This window comes from Protopterus annectens, chromosome 9.part0 (genome assembly GCF_019279795.1).
Source record: "Protopterus annectens isolate FY-2018-M chromosome 9.part0, PAN1.0, whole genome shotgun sequence".
In the NCBI taxonomy this organism is placed as follows: Eukaryota; Metazoa; Chordata; order Ceratodontiformes; family Protopteridae; genus Protopterus; species Protopterus annectens.
This window is the reverse complement of record NC_056743.1, coordinates 1,581,194,867-1,581,214,363: the sequence shown is the minus strand read 5'-3', so window position 1 is coordinate 1,581,214,363 and position 19,497 is coordinate 1,581,194,867. Positions and strand designations below refer to the sequence as shown.

The 19,497-nt window shown below is 40.3% G+C and overlaps 1 long non-coding RNA gene across 1 annotated transcript in view; it reads right to left on the bottom strand.

Annotated features, from left to right (window-relative positions):
• LOC122812192 overlaps window positions 1–17,402 on the bottom strand; it is a 313,853-nt gene extending 296,451 nt beyond the window's left edge. The window contains exon 1 of the long non-coding RNA XR_006366358.1: window positions 16,996–17,402. This is a non-coding gene — a long non-coding RNA (uncharacterized LOC122812192). The remainder of the gene's footprint in view (window positions 1–16,995) is intronic.
• Between the last annotated feature and the right edge of the window lie 2,095 nt (window positions 17,403–19,497).

Genomic DNA, 19,497 nt, shown 5'->3' with positions numbered 1-19,497 from the left:
CTTACCATAGATGCCCAGGACTTATTGTCATGTATATATATATATATATATATATATATATATATATATATATATATATATATATATATATATACACATACCCAATTTAAAGTCAATATTAGAGAGAGGTAATAATCATCAAGTTATGCAAGTGAAAATGGGGGGAGTAGACCCTGTGGTAGATGTTCTTATTGTTCATATGTTTTACAGGATACCTCCATTAGTATTGATAATCAGAATAAAAGTTAAATTTTTTTTGAAAAGTGGCAACTGTTTTTCAAGGAAACTGGTATATATAGCCAGGTGTGATACCTGTTCTTCCTTCTATGTAGGGAAGACAGAGATTTAGTGCCTGAAACTGTTACAAAAAGATGTCTCGGGACCTAAGCCCTGCTACAAGGAAATTGATGTAGCAAACTTGCTTGAATTACTACATCTGCAGCTCTAAGAGTATTTCCAGATATATTATGTGACATCCAATTTGATCAACCTTCCAATTTGATCAACCTTTTCACAGCAAAGAATTTTTCACTACACTGTTACTGTACTCTCTACAGTTGTAGGCCCTTATGTGCCCACATCCACATAAATACAGTTATGTTTCCATGAAAACATTCTCCTATGAACAAAGAAAAAAACTTTTAGCTAAACTCTACAGCAACATCTCTTCAGGTTTTGAAGTATTAGAATCAAGATTACTGCTAACAGTTAGAGTCTGCAGCTCTTGTCCACTTTATTTGATATTGGTCAATGACTCATGCATTCCAAGCATTGTCTCTGCAACATAAGAGATTAGTATTGCTGTATCAATTTATAAAGTTATCAAAACCTAATTACTGGAGCTTTACAAGCCATGTGGAACTTTTTGTCTCTTTGCAAAATATAGGAACAAATCATTACAATCAGCACAAGTCATACTCATATGAGTAGTACTTCCTTTCTTTACTTTCCATGGATATATATATATTCCTGTTTTATTTATAATTTCAGAAACAGTCTCATAGTTAGGGTTGTATCCCTGTATGCCACTGTGCAGGCTTATTGAGCACAGCATTTTGATCAAGCATCAATAAACCTGTTGTACCTCCTCTACGGTACTATAGTAGTTTACCTCCTACCTCTTTCACATCAGAAGGTTTGCTGAAATATAACCAACTCTTTCACATATTCTTTTGATTATGGTGTACCAAAGGGTTCAGTAGGCCAGCTTATGTTCATGGCACACAAGCTGCCTTTGTGAAATCTTATCAGAGAATGGGGCCTAGAATACTACCATTATGCTGTAGAGACCCAACTTTACTTCTTTCCACAGAATGAAGTGATGAGTGTGTTCTCACTTGTTGATGACTACAAGGCCAATCATTCTTGGCTTAATTTTAATAGGTTAAAGCTCAGTATCTCTAAATCTGAGGCCATGACAGCTCATTCTGTTTCAAGAGTCTTTTGCTCCTTACCTTTAACTATATTTTATAAGGTGGAAATAACCCTGATTTTGTAGACAATACGTATAACTTAGGCATGATCAGTGACTGCCTGTGGACACGCGAGGGCCACATGTCTAACACTGTGCAATCTTCCAGCTTTCTCTTACAAAACATCTGCAGGATCAATAATTTCTTGCTTCAAGCTGATCTCTCAATAGTTGGTCATACCTTGAGCTTAGACCATCTAGACTAATGAAACCCCTTATATTTAGAACTTCCTCACACTGAGCTTATCAGTCTAGAACTGGTTCAGAACTCTACAGCCAAGCTACTGATTGGTATTTCATGTTACCAACATATTACACCTGTACTGCAGAGTTTTCACTGGCTTCTAATTCTCTGCAAATTATTTTCATTATTTTAGTGTTAATTTGCTTTTCCTTTCATGACTTGAATCCCTCATAGCTGAAAGAGTTGGTGATGCCTTATTTCCACCATTGTCTTTCTGGTCAGTTTCCGCAAAAAACTGTTGATGGTTCCACAGGCCCACTTGGGATCATCTGGTGGTTTCAAGAGTATCTTACTTTGCCTAGCTTCTTCTGTTATGCAATACCTACCTACCTATCTGAAATTGCCTTTTTATGATATAAGTTGAAGCTAACTACCTTCCTGATATAATCTAGTTTTAACTCTCTAGTCGGCCTTAGCATGGACATATGAATTTTATTTCTATTTGAAATTATTTTGAATCTTTATTTGTATGCATCAGTTTAATTTTCTGTGCCATTTTAATATGTCTTTTGTTGTGGTTGGTGTTTTATTAAAATCACCTAAAGAAAGCTGAAGTTTAAGAACTAAGGAGGAATCAGTAATATAAAGATATGCAGGTTTGCCCAAGTGGTTACCTTCACCACCCATATCTTTGGGCACACTCTGGACTTAGTCTTCTAATTCATTGCTCTCCCTGTCACGTGTTCAGATTATGTGAGTATTTCTTTCATAACTAACCATTCCCAGCTGGAATCTCTAGTCATAAACTATGTGCATTGCAAGAAGTTTGTTTTGATTATCACTGCCATTTTAAATTCTGTCTTGCTTGGCCTGCCTCACTGTTTTAATACCAGTGATGCCATGAATGAATAGGAACCTATAACCAAGACCTGACATCCTTTCTCAACACTTTGTCCCCAAACTGTATATGACTTGTGCACCTGGTTCCATGTCTGCTGTAATGTTATCATAAGCTCTGTGAACTAAAGATGACTGGTTAGTGATTTCAGAAAAAAAAACAGACGTGTTCTGGTTTATTTTATGGCAAGCTTGCTCTGGATTATCACTTCTCCATCTACTAGACTACCATCTGATTTTTGGCTGACATCAAAGGCTGAAGCGCTACTAAATTTATGATATTCAGTTGTAGCCTGACTTAGGAATGGGGTCCATTCCTGTTAAGGTATTAAAATGCCAAAACATTTGGTGAAATTAAAAAAGAGAAAAAACATCCCCCAGAAGATGTCCAAGGACTTGCCTCAGGAGAGCTGAGCAGTAGCATACCTACAGGTAATATTATTCTAGACTATGGAATGGTTGTGCAGTTCAGACTGTCTCCACATCCACAATGTCCAAATTAGTGAAGAATGCTGTATTGCTGCTTGTTACTTTGCTTTGAAGCTTGCCAGGCAGATCCGGGATCATGTTAGCTGCTCACCATAGCTCTTACAGTTGTCCTACAGTAACTAGATCCTTTTCCAGTTGGTGTGAGTTATTTGTTTCATTTATGATGATTTTACCTCCAGGGTTTCTAGTTTGTACACTACTACTTCTGAACTGAATCCTTGTTATATCAGACTTGTTACGGCTTGCCTGGAGGTCTTAGGCCCAGTACTCTACCAAACTGTCCTCACCTCATTAGAGTTCTTAGGCCCAATCTTCTACCAAACTGTCCTCACCTCTTTAGAGGTCTTAGGCCCAATCGTCTACCAAACTGTCCTCACCTCTTCAGAGGCCTTAGGCCCAATCTTCTAACAAACTGTCCTCAAATCTTTAGAGGTCTTAGGCCCAATCTTCTACCAAACTGCCCTCACCTCTTTAGAGGTCTTAGGCCCAATCTTCTACCAAACTGTCCTCACCTCTTTAGAGGACTTAGGCCCAATCTTCTACCAAACTGTCCTCACCTCTTTAGAGGTCTTAGGCCCAGTCTTCTACCAAACTGTCCTCACCTCCTTAGAGGATATAGAATTTTCATCACTTCTGAAAAATACAATAATTACAACTGTCCTCAAAATGGGGATTTATGACCATGGTGACAACAGGCCAATCTCAGACCTTCCCTTTGTGGGTAATGTGTTTGAGAAAATAGTGCATCATTACCCAGATATCTGATTGACAGACAATAACATCAGCAATCTATTCCAGTCTGTGTTTCATGGCAGTTACTCAACTGAGATAGTTGTTACCGGAGTCTTCAGTGACCTGCTTTTAGTAAGGGATTAGCATTGTCATTTTGTTCAAGTCCTTCTTGATCTCTCATCAACATTTGATATGGTGGACAATTCTATGTTTCTAGACTGGCTGAAGTATTACTGTGGAATTCCTAGCTTTTAGTAGATTGGTTTATCTACTCCTTATCTGGTTACATGCAGTGGGTGGTCTCCAGGGTTAGCTCACCAAGCCCCTACCCTCTCAATTGTGTGGCCCTGTGTGCTTCCACTGTTAGATCTTTACAGTTAATCGTTTATGTGCTTCCTTTAGAAGATGTTATATGTTGAGGAGGTTTGCATTGCCATTTCTGTGATAATGATGTAACTGTACCTCCCATTCCTTCAGTAATCTGTGTAAGCTCTAAATCAGCTTTCAGAAGACCTGGAATATATCCACTCACAGATGACTGAAAATCAACTTAAATTCAATACTACTATTGTCATCCATCCTACCCTCAGGGACTCACATGCACCTGTTTTGCCTCCTAATATTACCTACTGTTGAGACAAACTTCAGTTCATGTCAAAGATGACTTAGGTTGATTAATGACAACAAGCTGAACATAAAAGATCAGATTTCAATATTTGTCAAATCACCTTGTTTCCACATGAAAAACCTTGTTCTCATTAAGTATCTCATGCCACCTACTCATCTTCCTGTTATGGTGCATATCCTGGTCTCCTCTCAGTTGGACTACTGTACCACCCTGCACCTATGCCTTCCAGAGTCAGAACTGTCACCTGCAGCTTGTGCAAAATTTTGCAGCCTGGATACTAACTGGAGTCTCTAAGTACCATCTTATTATGCTGGTTTTGCTTGAATTGCACTGTTTTCCCATTTGGCAGCAAACTGTCAACAAAGTACTGGTCCTGTTTTATCCTGTCCTGTATGTCTACATGACATGGTCTTCCCCCTACCTACAGGACTTCCTGGACTGGTATTTTCTGTACTAGTCTCTGTGCTCTACCTCCCAAATGCTGCTAGTGATTCCTAAGGTATTGCTTCAGTCCTCTGGGATTTGTTCATTTACCTATCAGAGTCCATACATTTGGAGTCTACTGCACGGATGCTTGAGAGGGTCCCCAACTCTGCATGATTTCAAACATTCATTGCAAGCACATCTGTTTAAAATGGCATTTAAATAATGTGGTTACTACTGGACCTGCTCCATTGTTTGACTTAACTTGTATTAACATCATGGTTGTTTCTACTTTGCACATTTATCTAATTTATTTTGTTATATTTTTACTTTAACTAATCATTGTTTATGTTTTGATTCAAGCACTTAAACTTTAACCTGTACTTAAAAAATGAAACAAAACAGTTTGATAGACAGTTTGTAAGCTGTCTCTAAGCAATTATGATAACTTAATGATATCTTTTTCATCGCTTAATGATAGCTTATTAACTGTTGGACATTTTTTAAGGCAGTAATGAGTTATTAGGTTACTGCACTCATTGCTACCTTAAGAAACATGTTGACAGTTTATAAACTGTCATTAACTGATTGCTATTATTTATAGATAGTGGAGGGGGTACAAGAGATAAGTATATTGGCCTTACTACGGTTGTGAGGAAGAAAGAGACAGAGATGACCATTTAGGAGCCAACACCACAAGAACAGGAGGAAGAAAGTAGGCCAGAAAGGCACCCAGTCAGATGAGAAGGAAAGAGGGTAAATGGGAAAGAACACTGCAGAGAGCTCATAGGAGAACAACATGAGGGTCGCGCCCACTACAGTAAAGAAGACAACCAGCCTTGACAGTGAGGGTGGCTAGAAATGATAGGAGGGGAAGGGGAAGAGCTGCAGCTAGAAGGGTAGAATCAGATAAAAGAGAAGGGAGTTTGGCAATTGGAGCCTCATTCACCAAGCAGAATATTGGCAAGGTAAGCAGAGGAGACCAGCTTACAGTGAAACTGGTCTCAGGGCTCAGACTTAGTAAAACATATGAGGAAGTAATGAAGATAGTCTCAAAAGGGCATGTCTGACATGTTGTGGTGTATGTAGATGCTAACACTGTCAAAATAGATAATAGGCCAGGCAATAGAATGCCAGGTAAGTGAATGAAGCATTCTCAGAAGTGTTACCTTAGTTATCAGTCAGCAGGTGGAGGAAGGAGAGGACAGGCAAGTACAATGCTCTCTGCCACAGTTGTCAAAGGAGCAGGGCTTGCTGTACACAAGGGAGGAAGGCTTAGACTTTGTAGGAGGGTGGGGCAGATCTTGCGGAGAGGTATGATTGTGCCGGAACAGGCTCCATCTTTGCTAGATGGTACAGAGATACTTAGATTTGGTTGGAAAGATACATCTCAATGATTGTATCATTAAAGAGGTGGGTATCACCCAAGCACATTGATGGGGGTACATATTCAGGCAGTAGGTAGAAGGAAAAGGTAGGAAGAAAAAAGAACACAGAAAGCAGTAGAGAACAATTACAGGTGACTTAGAGCACACATGTGTAATATTATTATATAATGCAAGGATAGATAGGAAGATGGGGGCTCTGCAAGTATATGTGTTAAGGGGAGGGGAGGGTGAACATTATGAGTATCACTGAAACATGGTCCGGTGACAAGAGAGGGTGGGATATGGATGTGTCTGGATATAGATTTCTAGGAATGACAGAAAGGGAGGGATGGGTGTGAAGTAATATACATAGTAAAGTATCAAATGTGAGGTCATAGTGCAGGGGAATCACTATCTCATAAGAGGGATTAGGTGACAGGCAGCATCAGTGTTTAGGATAAATGCTGTTGTGGTTAAGGTCAAGGGATTAGAATGCTGGATAACTGAAACAGTGCACTTACATCAGAAATTTAAAGAGAAGAGGAAAGGAGACTGCAAACACAAGACTGAAACAGTGAATTAGGAGAAAGATGGTGATACCCTCTGGGATTTGAATTTGTCAGCAGAAAACTGTGAGATTCTGAGCAAAAGGAATGAAAGGGAGCAGGAGCTGAATGAGGCTTTGAACAATGAGAGGATGTGCCACATGATGTAACACTGTGCCAGAAAGGAAAGAATTCTTTATGTGGTCAAAGCAAACATGGAGGGGATCAAGAATATTCAGCTGCAGGCATCATTAACCAGCAGTGACCGTGACACTCCATGGTTATGAGGAAAAGGAAAGGGAATGAGTACAAGTAAAAAGATGATGGTGTCGGATTTTTGGAAAGCAGATTTTGATAACCTAGGAGAGAAGTGTCTACTATGAGTTAGAAGACTGGAGCAACCTGACGGAGTAAACAAGCTATGGAAATGGATTAGGAATGGAGTACTCTGGGGAAGGGGCAAAAGTCTGAAGAAGAAGCAAAAGGAAAAATAAAAACATGAAGCCAATGTAGATGCAAAGGAACAAGAGGTCAGTGTATACAATATGTGAAATGGGGAAGCTGGAAGAGTCAACCAAAGGAATAACAAAGGAAGTGATGGCATAAAGGTTGAAATCTGCTGGATTATTGAAGAACAGCCCAACACAGGGAACAAAGACATGTTCATATATATATAGCAGAAAAGAAGGAAAAGAGGCAGGGAACAGAGGCATAGCAAAAGTGGAGCAGCCTCCCTCAGCACATGTAGTTAAGAGGTGCAATGGGCAGATTTGCTTGGTCAGTAGTGTAGTTGACATTTGCACTGCATTCGCAGACTGACCAAACTACTTTAGCACTTCATATGTGGTATAAACTGTAACAAACCACATGCTACAAATCTAATAAACATGTTGCTACATTTACAAAGAAGAAGGAGTTCTTTTTTTTCCAGCAGAGATTTGGACATTCATCCCTGTCCTAGCTCATCAGCTCAGTGTACTGAGTAGTGAGAGAGAGCATTTCGGAAGGCCAACCTACTTAGTTTCCTAATCTTGAACTATCTTCTGTTTCCTCTTTCTCCACTTTAAAAAAAAATGTTTACACTTTATTCAGCTGCTTTTACTGTAATTGCGTTCTTCATACTTTATTATCTGATTTTTGCTGTGTGCTCTTAAATGTTCAAGTGCTTTTATTCTGCTGCATTTATTACTGCTTGTTAGTAACCTGATTAAATTTACCTGTTATTCTAAGCATCTTAGCTTTGGTTTTAGCACTTGTGCTTCAGGCCAGTTACTTTACATTTAAAAAGGTTCTTGTGGTCTACACTGTTGTGGACAAACCCTTATCAAAACCCTCTCTTCATAAGTCTGCCCAAGCATTCGGAACACTATGTCTGGACAATTCCCATCAGTTTGTCCTGCCAGCTTGGTCAACATGGGCATACTGAGACAGTGTAGCAACTGCCTCAAGTTTACTGACAAATCTCTTCTCCTAGCACATAATTCTTCCACCTGCGAAAAATGCATGTACATCAGTTACCTGGAGTCCATGCTCTCTTTCGCGCCACAGTCAGTAGTCCTGACAAAGAGGGGATTGCCAGCACAAATCCCACACCACTCACATCACATAGCCAAGCAAAACACACATACACCTATGCAAAGGTCCTTAATAAATACTTGGCTAAATAGCAGAGATCTCCAAATCACACTCACAAACATTCTGCACACAACACCAAACACATCACACCCAGCAGACAACACATTAGTGTCTCACAAACACAGCCCATAAGACAAAACAATTAACCATCAAAGCCCACAAGACATAACAATAAACCAAACATACTAGTCATTGGTGACTCAGTTGTGAGACACACTGATGTCTTCCTCACCAGGCTCAACAAGGAGAAGGTCATGGGCAGTTGTCTGTCGGGTGCCACAATCTGTCACATCATGTTCATAGGTTCATAGGTTCGTAATTGAAAACAAGGGCCAGTGGGGAGTGAAGTCTCGCCACATCAAGTACAAGTACGACTCTGTCATTGCCCATGTTGGTGTGAATGACTTGAGATGTACCTCCCTGGATTATATGAAGAGAGACATGACTGAACTCTCAGGGTATGTGTTTCAGGCAGGTATGACCCTAGCCCTAAGCAGCATCCTACCTTCACCAGGAATGATACCACAATGCCAACAAAAAATAGCTGACTTCAACAATTGGCTTTGTTTCTGGTGTCATTTCAAAGAGATCCAGTATCTGTCTGCCTGGGATGACATGGTCGACAGGCCTTGATGCTTTGCCAGAGATGGCCTTCATCTATCACCACTGGGTTTCCAGATCCTGGCCAAGGCTCTCACCTCACCCATTGTGCCTTTTTTAGGCAATGTCCCAAAGACAAACCATCCAACATAAAAGATCTGTCAAAAAGCAAACTGAAGGTCATGCTGCTTAATGCTAGGAGCCTTAACCTGAAAATGGACTCACTAGAGGCTCTCCTTGCACTGGAAGATGCTGATGTCTGTGCGGTCATGGAAAGTTGGTTCAGGGCTGTGGAGAGTACAACTGCCTTACCATGCTATACCTAATTCCACACATTCTGATCCCAAAATGAGGTCTGGAAAACTAAAGGTGGTGGAGTCTCTTTCTCCACCTCCAGACTGGTTTGCCAGCATGACGCACTGGAACTACTCCAGGTGCAACTGACAGTTGGCAAAACACCCATCCAAGTTCTATCTAACTATAGAACCCCCATCCATGACTTAGGATACCCATTCCTCATACCTGGATCTACTTGACTACATCAAGGTACCCCCTAACACCCTGATCCTTGGTGACTTCAACTACCCACCTTAGACTGGGTGAACTATTCTTGCACTAATGCACATTCTCAACGATTGCTTGACCATCAATTCTAATGCACTAGACCAGCTTGTCTCATCCCCCAAAAGGGGAGATAACATTCTGGCTTGGTTTTCACCAACATGGGTGACCACTGCACCACTCCCATAATATGTTATTTCCTGGTGAGATCAGATCATCAGACTGTCACATTCAAAGTTTCTATCCCACCCCAGCCTCCAGCTGAAATCAAGTTAAAAAACTTCTCAAAAGCTGACTACAACCTCCTAAGGGAGGGTATCTGAAGCTTCACACCACCACCCCTCCTCAGACAATGCAGACAACTAAGCTGAGCAGTACGTCAATGTAGTGTACAAGCACCTGTATAACTGCATGGACTCAGCCATACCCAATAGAACTAAAACCTGCTCCTCAAGGAAACAGAAACCTGTTTGGTGGACATCCTCTCTCAACAGGCTTTACAACAAAAGGAAGAAACTGTCCAAGGGTAAAAAAGGAACAAATTCCAAATTGGAAAAACTCCCTTCTTAGCCTCAACAAGAACAAGCAAATTAGATCACTAGTGAAAAACCTCCAAGGCCAATTATGAATTAACATTGCCTCCAAAATAAAGGCAAACCATAAAGTCTTCTTCAGTTACATCAGGAACTTCTGGGGCAAAGCCCAGATTTGTTCTGAATTAGTACTTAATGCTGCCACTTACACTGATCATGTTGACTTAGCCAACCTGCTAGCATATAGGTTCAGTACAAACTTCTCCCCCTTCCCCCAAAGGACCTTTTGACATCTCCGATACTTGTCCCGCACCTCACGTCTCCATAGATCAAGTGTTGCAGGCCCTATCCAAGGCAAAGAAGACAGGTTTCATGGGACCTGATAGTATCCTAGGATGTATTCTGCACCATCTCCCACAAGATGTGGCTTGGCCATTGAGCACCCTGTTCAACCACAGCCGAAGTACAGGCTTCATTCCAGCAGAGTTGAGAACTGCCATTCTCATCCCCTTACACAAAGATGGTGCCACTACTGACCCTGGAAGCTATCACCCCATTAGCTTAACAAGTCTGATCTGTAAAGCCATGGAGCATATTACTAAGGATCTCATAAATAAGGACATAGGCAAGCTCCAAGCACTTGACCCCACCCAGTTCAGATTTGTCAAGGAAAGATCTTTCCTGTTGAACCTGGTTGACTTATTTGAGACTGTCACCAAGGCTCTGGATGAGGGAAAGTCAGTGCATACAGCTTACCTTGACTTGGCCAAAGCCTTTGATACAATCCCCCACTCAGGCATCATCAAAAAGCTAACACAACTTAGTATAAATCACTGTCTCATCAGGTGGGTGGCCAACTGGGTCTATATCATAAGATCAAAGAATAAAAATGTCAACTCAGCTTTCATAGACATGGAAATCTCAAAGCTGCCCTTTCCCCGACTGTAGTGCAATCTCGGAGTTAGAATATTTAGTTAGGCGGGGATGGGGAGCACAGCCCCCCATGGTGGAGGATGAAGGGGGTGAAGTCCCCCACTTAAATGTGTTTATTGTTATGTGGTGTTAGTTGTTGGCCAACCGATTTGCAGTTTCAATGAAGTGCAGCTTCGAGATTTTCATGTCAATGAAAGGTAAGTCAATGTTTTTATTCTTCAATCTTATGATATAGACCCGGCCAACTGGCTCACCAACAGGACACTCAAGGTGTCAGAGGTCCAGGCAAAGACAAAAGGCCTGTGGCTGACCAAGTTTGTGGACGACTGTAAGTTGGGTGCTGTCATTCACTCCCCAAATGATGTTAACATACTGCAAGAGGGTCTCATAGCAACTAATGACTGGCACCAAAGTCACGGCCTCAAGCTAAATGCAAAAAAATGGATCATCATACCATTTGGCAAAAGCAGGACCCCTACTAATTACCACATCAACAGCAATGCCCTAAGCACACAACCTGTGGTGAGAGACCTGGGCACTCAGGGTGATAAACCTCACATTCAACCATCATGTAGCGGCAGTGGTCAGAAAAGCCTTTTATTTAGTTAATCTCATAAGTAAAGGGATTGCATCCAGAAAAAAGGAGGTTATTACCTCTCTATACTCCACCATCATTAGACCAATAATAGACTATAACGCCCTATTTGGGATGCACCTCTTCAAACATCTGCACCAACTGGAAAGGCCATTGAAATACCTCACAAAGAGAATCCATGACCTCCAACACCTCTCATATTCAGATAGGCTCAAATCACTATCATTGTACTCAGTATCGTACAGATTGCTCAGGGGTGATCTGTATCTCGCGTACAAGGCAATCTTAGACTATGCCCTACTAGAGATGCTCCATATCTGTAAGTCTAACTCCTCACACACTACCTGCTCAAAAGGCCTGAATCTAATATGTGAAATCAACAAAACCTGCTGGAGAGACAGGTTTGTCTCCCAGAGTCTGCCCCATCTCTGGAATGGATTTCTCATACATGTTGAACAGAGCACCTCGCTGAACCTCTTCAAGCACAACCTTGATGAGTGGATGGGAAACCACAAATTTGTCCCAGGAGTTCCACCTGTGTCCCTCATTGACGGGGACGACAGGTGCTGACTGAGGTTTCATTTTGGGGATAAACTATTGGCTAGACTTGTAAGGGCCCCAGGGCTATTGGCCTAGTAACCTCCTATGATCCTATGAGAGAAGCATACGAGAAAAAAAGAAAAAAGGAAATGGACCACCAGGGCCACAGTGAGAGGGCAGTGGTAGTAACATTTAGAATGCTCACACATATCCACATACCTCTCAATTATCCCTGATTTTCAGGGAAGTCCCTGATTTTGAGTAGAATCTTATCTCTGTTCCTCTTAATCCTTCCTAAAGCTGGTGACTTTTGGAGAAAAGGTGGTGAATTACATTTAATAAATAATCACAATAATTAGCGTTATAGACTTCTATTACTTCAGAAAATGTATTTTAATTATCTTAATCTGTCAATGTCTCAAGATCACAGCACTGATATTTTACAAGTGTCCCTAATGACTTCTTGATTTGCCCCTCCTTCTATTGAAATTTGTCCCTCATTGGTTGAGAGCTATGCCACAGGGAGAGAAACTCTACAAAGTAGTAATATACCTTCTCTATGGGCCCTACTTAGGCTGTTCCATGTAGGTAGAGTTCTTTTCATTGGAAACTAGAAGAAAGAGAGGGAGCACATGTTATGTGCATACAAGATCACATCAGAAAGATGTGAAAGAGGTAGTCTCAACCAGTAAGTGGGGAGGGGGCACTGGTAAGCAGATTATAGGGACTGACTACTACTGACAGGGACTGCAAAGGTTGTTCTTCATGGAATGGGCTTTAGATTCACTGAATGGACTACAGCAATTGATGGTGGAGAGATGATTAACAGAGGCATTCAAAGTAGCATGAGACACAGCAGAAGGAGTGAAAAATGAAGGTAGGAATAATAAATATTGTTAAAGAGTTCAAATTAAATGCCATGTTTATTTAAGTGACTAAATACTAGGCGCCATACACATAGTAAAAATTACGTTACAATAGTGTTGAATTAACAAACTAGACAAAACAGTCAATTACAACTGAAACATGACATTAAAAAAGTAAAGTTCATTGCATATACCATGAAGCAGGGATGGTGAAAGAAAATTCAGCAAGAGAGCTAAAGCTAAACTTTATAGGTTAGATCAAAAAGAAACATTTTAAATGCCCACTTAAAACCACTACATGCAGGATACAGTAAATAGGCTAATTATTTTGTTTAGCCATCAAGTAAATGCAATGTAATAGAATTCATAGCGTACACTGTACATAGATGAATCAATTCATTGTTTAAACTGTTGCCTTAATGCAAATGTTATCCTTTTTTCATTCTTTGTTTTACAAAACGCTTTAAATATAAAAAGGTTTGCATTGTTAAGGACACTTAGCGTTAGGCTGTTATAAAAAGGCCTAGTAATGACATCTAGGCACTCACATAAAGTGTGACTTTCATTAAGTTACTCTACTTGCTTGAGCCAAATTTCCTGTTTCTGTCTCATTTCACTTTCCTGAACTTGAATTCCCAGATTCTGTTTCATCTAACCACATTCAAGTTTAAATTCCTGTCTGTGTTGCACTTAGCCTTCTGCAGTTTACATTCTCATCAGTCACGCAAAATCAGCCTAGCATTAAATTCCTGTCCGTGTCATAACTTGGCCACCTTGTTTTTCCTAACCATCATGTATAGACGTTGCCTTCATGCAGAAGGTTAATGATTAAAGCAGACGATATCCTTCAAGAAAATAGTTGGTAAAAACAACAGTACATACACTAAAAAAGCTGCTGCACAAAAACTGTTCAGAATTCTTAAGAAATGTGGAGCTCATGGTACATTCAAGTACGTATTCCTACAAATGCATCATCCCCAGCGAACACAGCCCTCATTCAATCCTTTCTTTCCTTAACTCAATTGCTAATTTTGACATTCATCACATCAAGTTGTACAAATTGTTCTGTAACTCAGACGTCCTATAGGAAAAATAAAACGTTTTCACCTACAGCAGTGTAGTTCAGAAGATTAACATTATGAGCTGTTCACAAGCTTCATTATATAACTGCTTTTGATTCATTCCGTCTCATTTTGCCTACTGAGTAAGTCATTTACCCAGACAGTGCTGTCTAATCTCTCCATTGAAAAGAAGCAATTATGTGTAGTGGGCTTACTTGGTTAAAAAAGTGTGTGTGTGTGTGTGTGTGTGTGTGTGTGTGTGTGTGTGTGTGTGTGTGTGTGTGTGTGTGTGTGTGTGTGTGTGTGTGTGTGTGTGTGTGTGTGTGTGTGTGTGTGTGTGTGTGTGTGTGTGTGTGTGTGTGTGTGTGTCTACTGGATTTTACATTTCTTTTATTAATTTTCATATTTTTGGAACCAAGCCTTTTCTCTCTGATATCCAGTGTGAATATAAAGGTAGTCCCATGTTTTCCTTTAAGGTTTTCAAGAATTTGTGTATACTGCTTAAGAAACTTCCCCAGTCTTTTCAGATTACTTCAGAATGAGTCTCGGCAGCAAACTACAAAATAAGTCCTCTGCTATAATGTGATACATGCTACCCTACTAGTAGTCAAGGCTTCACTGGACAAAGTTTAACTTGTTGATTTTAAATCAATGAGTAATGTTTGTTATAGAGAATCGCTGCTGCTGCAGTTTGTATTTGTGGACTGGCAGTTATGTGATATGTGTGTAGTCTTATCTTTTTCTCTGTGGTTGTACGACTGTAGAGCAGGTGTATTTAAGCAAAGCAGGTATGAGGTGCAGTAACACCCCCCCTCAAAAAAAGGCTTTTTTGTAATGGACTGAAGCTTTGACCATTTTTTCATGTGGTTGAAATTTTAGCTTCGTGAAATTCAGGGAGCTATAGCGGGAGTTCTAGGGTAATTCACTTACCAGCTCTGTGTTCAGTCAGTTCATTTATTTTGTTAAATAAATAGTTTAATCCTTTCAGAAATATATTTCACAGATGAACTCTTGCTCTGCAAAAGCCAGTAGCACAGCTCTTACTGTTGTTTAACATCAGGCTAACAGCCATGCATATCCCTTAGCTTTCTTGTTTCATGTTTATCAACATAGGGTTATTCAGAAACATACACAGAAACATACTTTAGAAAAGCTGCATTCTCTGCTAGAACTTTTTAATTTTGCCTTCTGTCTTTCAGTGTCTTCTACTCTGTTTATACTCTATACTTATTTACCTGTTCCAAGCCTTTATGACCTATCTTGCAGTTTCATTTCGTTACTATGTACTTTCCACCCAGATGTTCTTCCATTCTATATCCACTGCAACACAGACCTTGCTATGTGCAGATTTCACTGCTATCAATGAAAGGGTCAGCAGCCTTGTCTGATGTTCATGGCTCCAATTTATTAATATGCACAATGAGCTACATCCCACTTGAAACCTACCACACCATTGCTGGGCACACTGTAGTCCAATTGCCATTGTGGCAGGCTAACTGCACACTGTGAAATTCAGATACAGTCTCATACCATTCACTACTTTTCATGTTTTTTTAATTTACTTTTCTCCCGTATTTTCATTCTGCCCTTCCTATGCTTATACCCCACTATATCACCTTTCTCAGATTTACCTTGTCATTCTATTTCCAGATTACAGCTTTTACATGATATCGTGTTTAGCTTTCTAGTTAACCGTTTGTGACACACAAGATATATAAGTGGCAATTTACCGAGGTGCTGTCAGGGTTCTGAGATGGCTGCATTGCTGATGGGACACGGTTTCTGCTGCCCTATGGTGAATGCATTGTCACCACTGCAGAATATGAAGGTGATACAAGACACAGTTCACGCTTTAGCCAAAGATTCCAAAGTGAACACAATCTCAGAATGTGGAATTCTACAAAATTCTGACCAGATTTTTGTGCATGCTACTATTTCCCCTGAGTATTATGATGTAACAAGGTTCTGCATGTTAGGTACCAGTGATGGCATCCAAAGCTTTTAAAAGGGGCCTCCTTGACAGCAGACAAGTGCATCAGTGTGATGAGAAAAATGTATCCACCAGTTAATAAATCTGTTTCCATTCCCCTCCTTCTCCTCATCCCCACCCCTGACCCAGACTGTCACCATAACAAAACAAATGCAGTGTTTGTATACTAGTAGGTCATTTCTTCCGTTCATCTGTAAATCCTTTAATTTCCCTTTCCAGCAATAGTATTCTCTGCTGAGGGCATTTTCTGGCACATCAGTGATAGTCCAAGATAAAAAGTTAGCTTCACTTGGGGCTCTGAATTTTTTCATCTGGTGCCTAGCTGCTTACATAAAGTCTATTCCATCCAATGAAATTGCAAAATATATATGTTTCTATTTACATGCAGTATCCAAGATTTTCACAATAACACTGTCCACACCTCCTATAAATTAGAAACTCTTATAACATCATTTCACCACAAATCCCAACCATTTCCAAAAAAAGTTTCCACCCTCCACATCAAAACACCAAGCTAAAATCACATTAGCCACATGAATGTGCAAGCTTACACACACACACACACGCACACACGCACACACGCACACACGCACACACACACACACACACACACACACACACACACACGCACACACACACACACACACACACACACACATGCATAAGTACACAAACACAAAGGCATACACAGCACATAAGCGGAAATATACCAGTTAAAAATGTTTAAGTCATTATACTGAAAGCTGTGTTATGTCAAGAAATAATTTAACAGCATACCTATGGGGCCGGATAATTAACACATTGTCTCCGTAAACAATAAGTGTGCATACCTTGGTTTTGGATAATATTTTCACGTGTTTAGCAACAACATACAAGTAGCTAATACAGCAACCCAGACACACTCTGGAAACCAAATTCACATTACATCATGTCTAGAAGCATTACCTCAAGAGGCAAACCTGTTGACGTTGTCCAAATCTTCTTAAGCAATAGAACAGTGGCTCTCAGGTTAGCAGAAAGCTGCCTTTTCTTCTTAGGAGCAAGTTCAAAGCATCGAGCACTCCCTTAGGGGAAGCATTCAGACAACTACACTGAGCTCATGGGTTGTCTGCTAGTTAGATTTGTACATATCTGGTTTAGTGTCTACCTTAACACAACCCACCCACCATGTCTATTAAACAAAAGTAGTGCAAGAATGCAGCAAAGGCCACTTGGAGAAAAGTGGTGGTCAAAAGACGTAGTTTCTGCCAGTCTATTGCTGCACTGTCTGCTGTAAACTTATAACTTGCTACTACAGCTTCACCTGGTCTGTCCTTCCAGGAGTCCTCACCAGGTAACTTCCAAAAAAAAAAAAAAAAAAAAAAAGAGAGAGAGAAAGAAACTGAAAACCCCGTTTTGTCATTTTTAAAAATGAAATGTGCTTCAATGTCCGTCAGTGTTTTCAGAATGGGTGTAGGGGAAACAGAATGTAATAAAAATTATGCAAGACTCTAGCCCTTTTCTAGCCCTTTTTTCTCCATATAAGGAAAAGCAAAAAAAAAAAAAAAAGCAAACTTCAGTCATCATCTGGAAATAGTCAAGCAATGGAAAGAGAAGACAGAGCCAAAGAGAAGAGGTTTTGAAAGAGTTTGCAGACGATGCATTTCCTGAGTCATTTAGTACTGTGTATACCTATCAGGCTTCTTCACATTCCAGACATTCCTTAGACCCAGCGGATAACTTAATCTCTTTTCTGTTCTCCTTTCTGTAGACACTGTGTGTCTGTGTGTGTGTGTGTGTGTGTGTGTGTGTGTGTGTGTGTGTGTGTGTGAGCACAGAGTGAAGGGGGAGGGGTGTCCAGACTACATTTTTTTCTCCTTTTTGGATTTTTTTCACCAGTGCGCTGATTAAGTTACTGATGAGGTAAGCTTAGGCATGCTTAAAGTACTGCTTATTATGGCATTGTTTAAAAGGCAGGCTAGCAACCACAGCGACAAGGATTCCAGTCTGTCATCAGTGTGTTCTTTTTAAACAGGCCACCAAAAGAATGTATTTATTTATTTATCTTAAGTTTTAATGACCAAGGAAGTATACTACACTCTGAGTTGAGTCTCTGTTTTTATATACGAATAGAAGCATCTGGCAAACAATAAAATAAAATCTTATCAGAGCCACATCCATCTACAACTGAAAGCAATGTGAATTTAGTAAAGAAAAAAACTATTGTTTTCTATATTCCTACTAGATTTTGTAGGATAGGCTGCATTCATTAGTTAAGCATTGATAACCTCTTCCTTTCACTTACTTTCCTGTTTTCTGGTCATAATAGCTTGATCCTAGAAGTCGGAATATGTTGACTGGCAGAAACCTACAACAGCCTCAAAAATAACTGATGTGAGGACCCCTCATGTTGTAGATGTGTTTTTCTTGTTTTATAGTTTCATAGGTTCATAGGACGATACTAAGCTATTGGTCCGGAGGTCCTTATAAGCCTACTAAGAATTTCACCCATGTTCCCACACAGTCAGCACCTGTTTTCCCTGTCCGGCAGGGACACAGGTGGGATCTCAGGGCTATATTTTCTGTTTCCCATCCAGTAGTCCAGATTCCTCTTAAAGATGGCTAGTGAGGTACTCTGCTTGACATGGAGAGGAAGTCTATTCCACAGATGGGGGAGTCAATGGGACACAAATCTATCCTGCCAACAAATTCTATTAATGTCACAGACCAGGTTGACACCTTGCATGCTGGTTGCACGAGTGGAGTTTGACTTATGGATATGCAGCAACTCCATTAAGGCTGAGTCTGAGACGGCCTTGTATGCTAGACATAGGTCACCTCTGAGCAGTCTGTACGAGACTGAGTAGGGGGACTGGGCTTTTAGCCTATCTGTATAGGATAGGTATTTGAGACGCTGGATTTTCCTGGTCAGGAACCTCTGTGGTCTCTCCAACTGTACTGAAATGTTGTCAGGTAGTGGTAAAATAAACTTTTATAACAACATAGTATAGGGAATCCTGTGCTGGTACAAAAAAATCATTATATTTCTTAAAAAAACAAACAAACATACAAAAAAAATGCCAAAAAATAGCATTATTACAGAAAAATCTGGTGAAAGCCTAAGCAAATAAAAACTTAAGGCTATTCCAGAATGCATTTGACATGAGGGGCATTGAACTAGTAGAAACTCACAATTATCCAGCAAGTGGATGTCTGGGGCCACCCTCATTTGATTCGACCCACAGATTATTGAACAAGAAGGCAGCACAATGAACCAGCAATTTGTAGAAAGTTCCAACATCTCAAAGCAGAAGTTGTGGGAAGCAGATGACTTCACTTGGAAGAGGAGCTTCAAGTTTATTCTCCATTTACATGCAAGACTTCCAGTAATACAAGTCCATAGCCCTCACCCCTGTATTAATTGATAGTATTCACCTCCTACCTGGCTCCCACTATTTACTTTATATC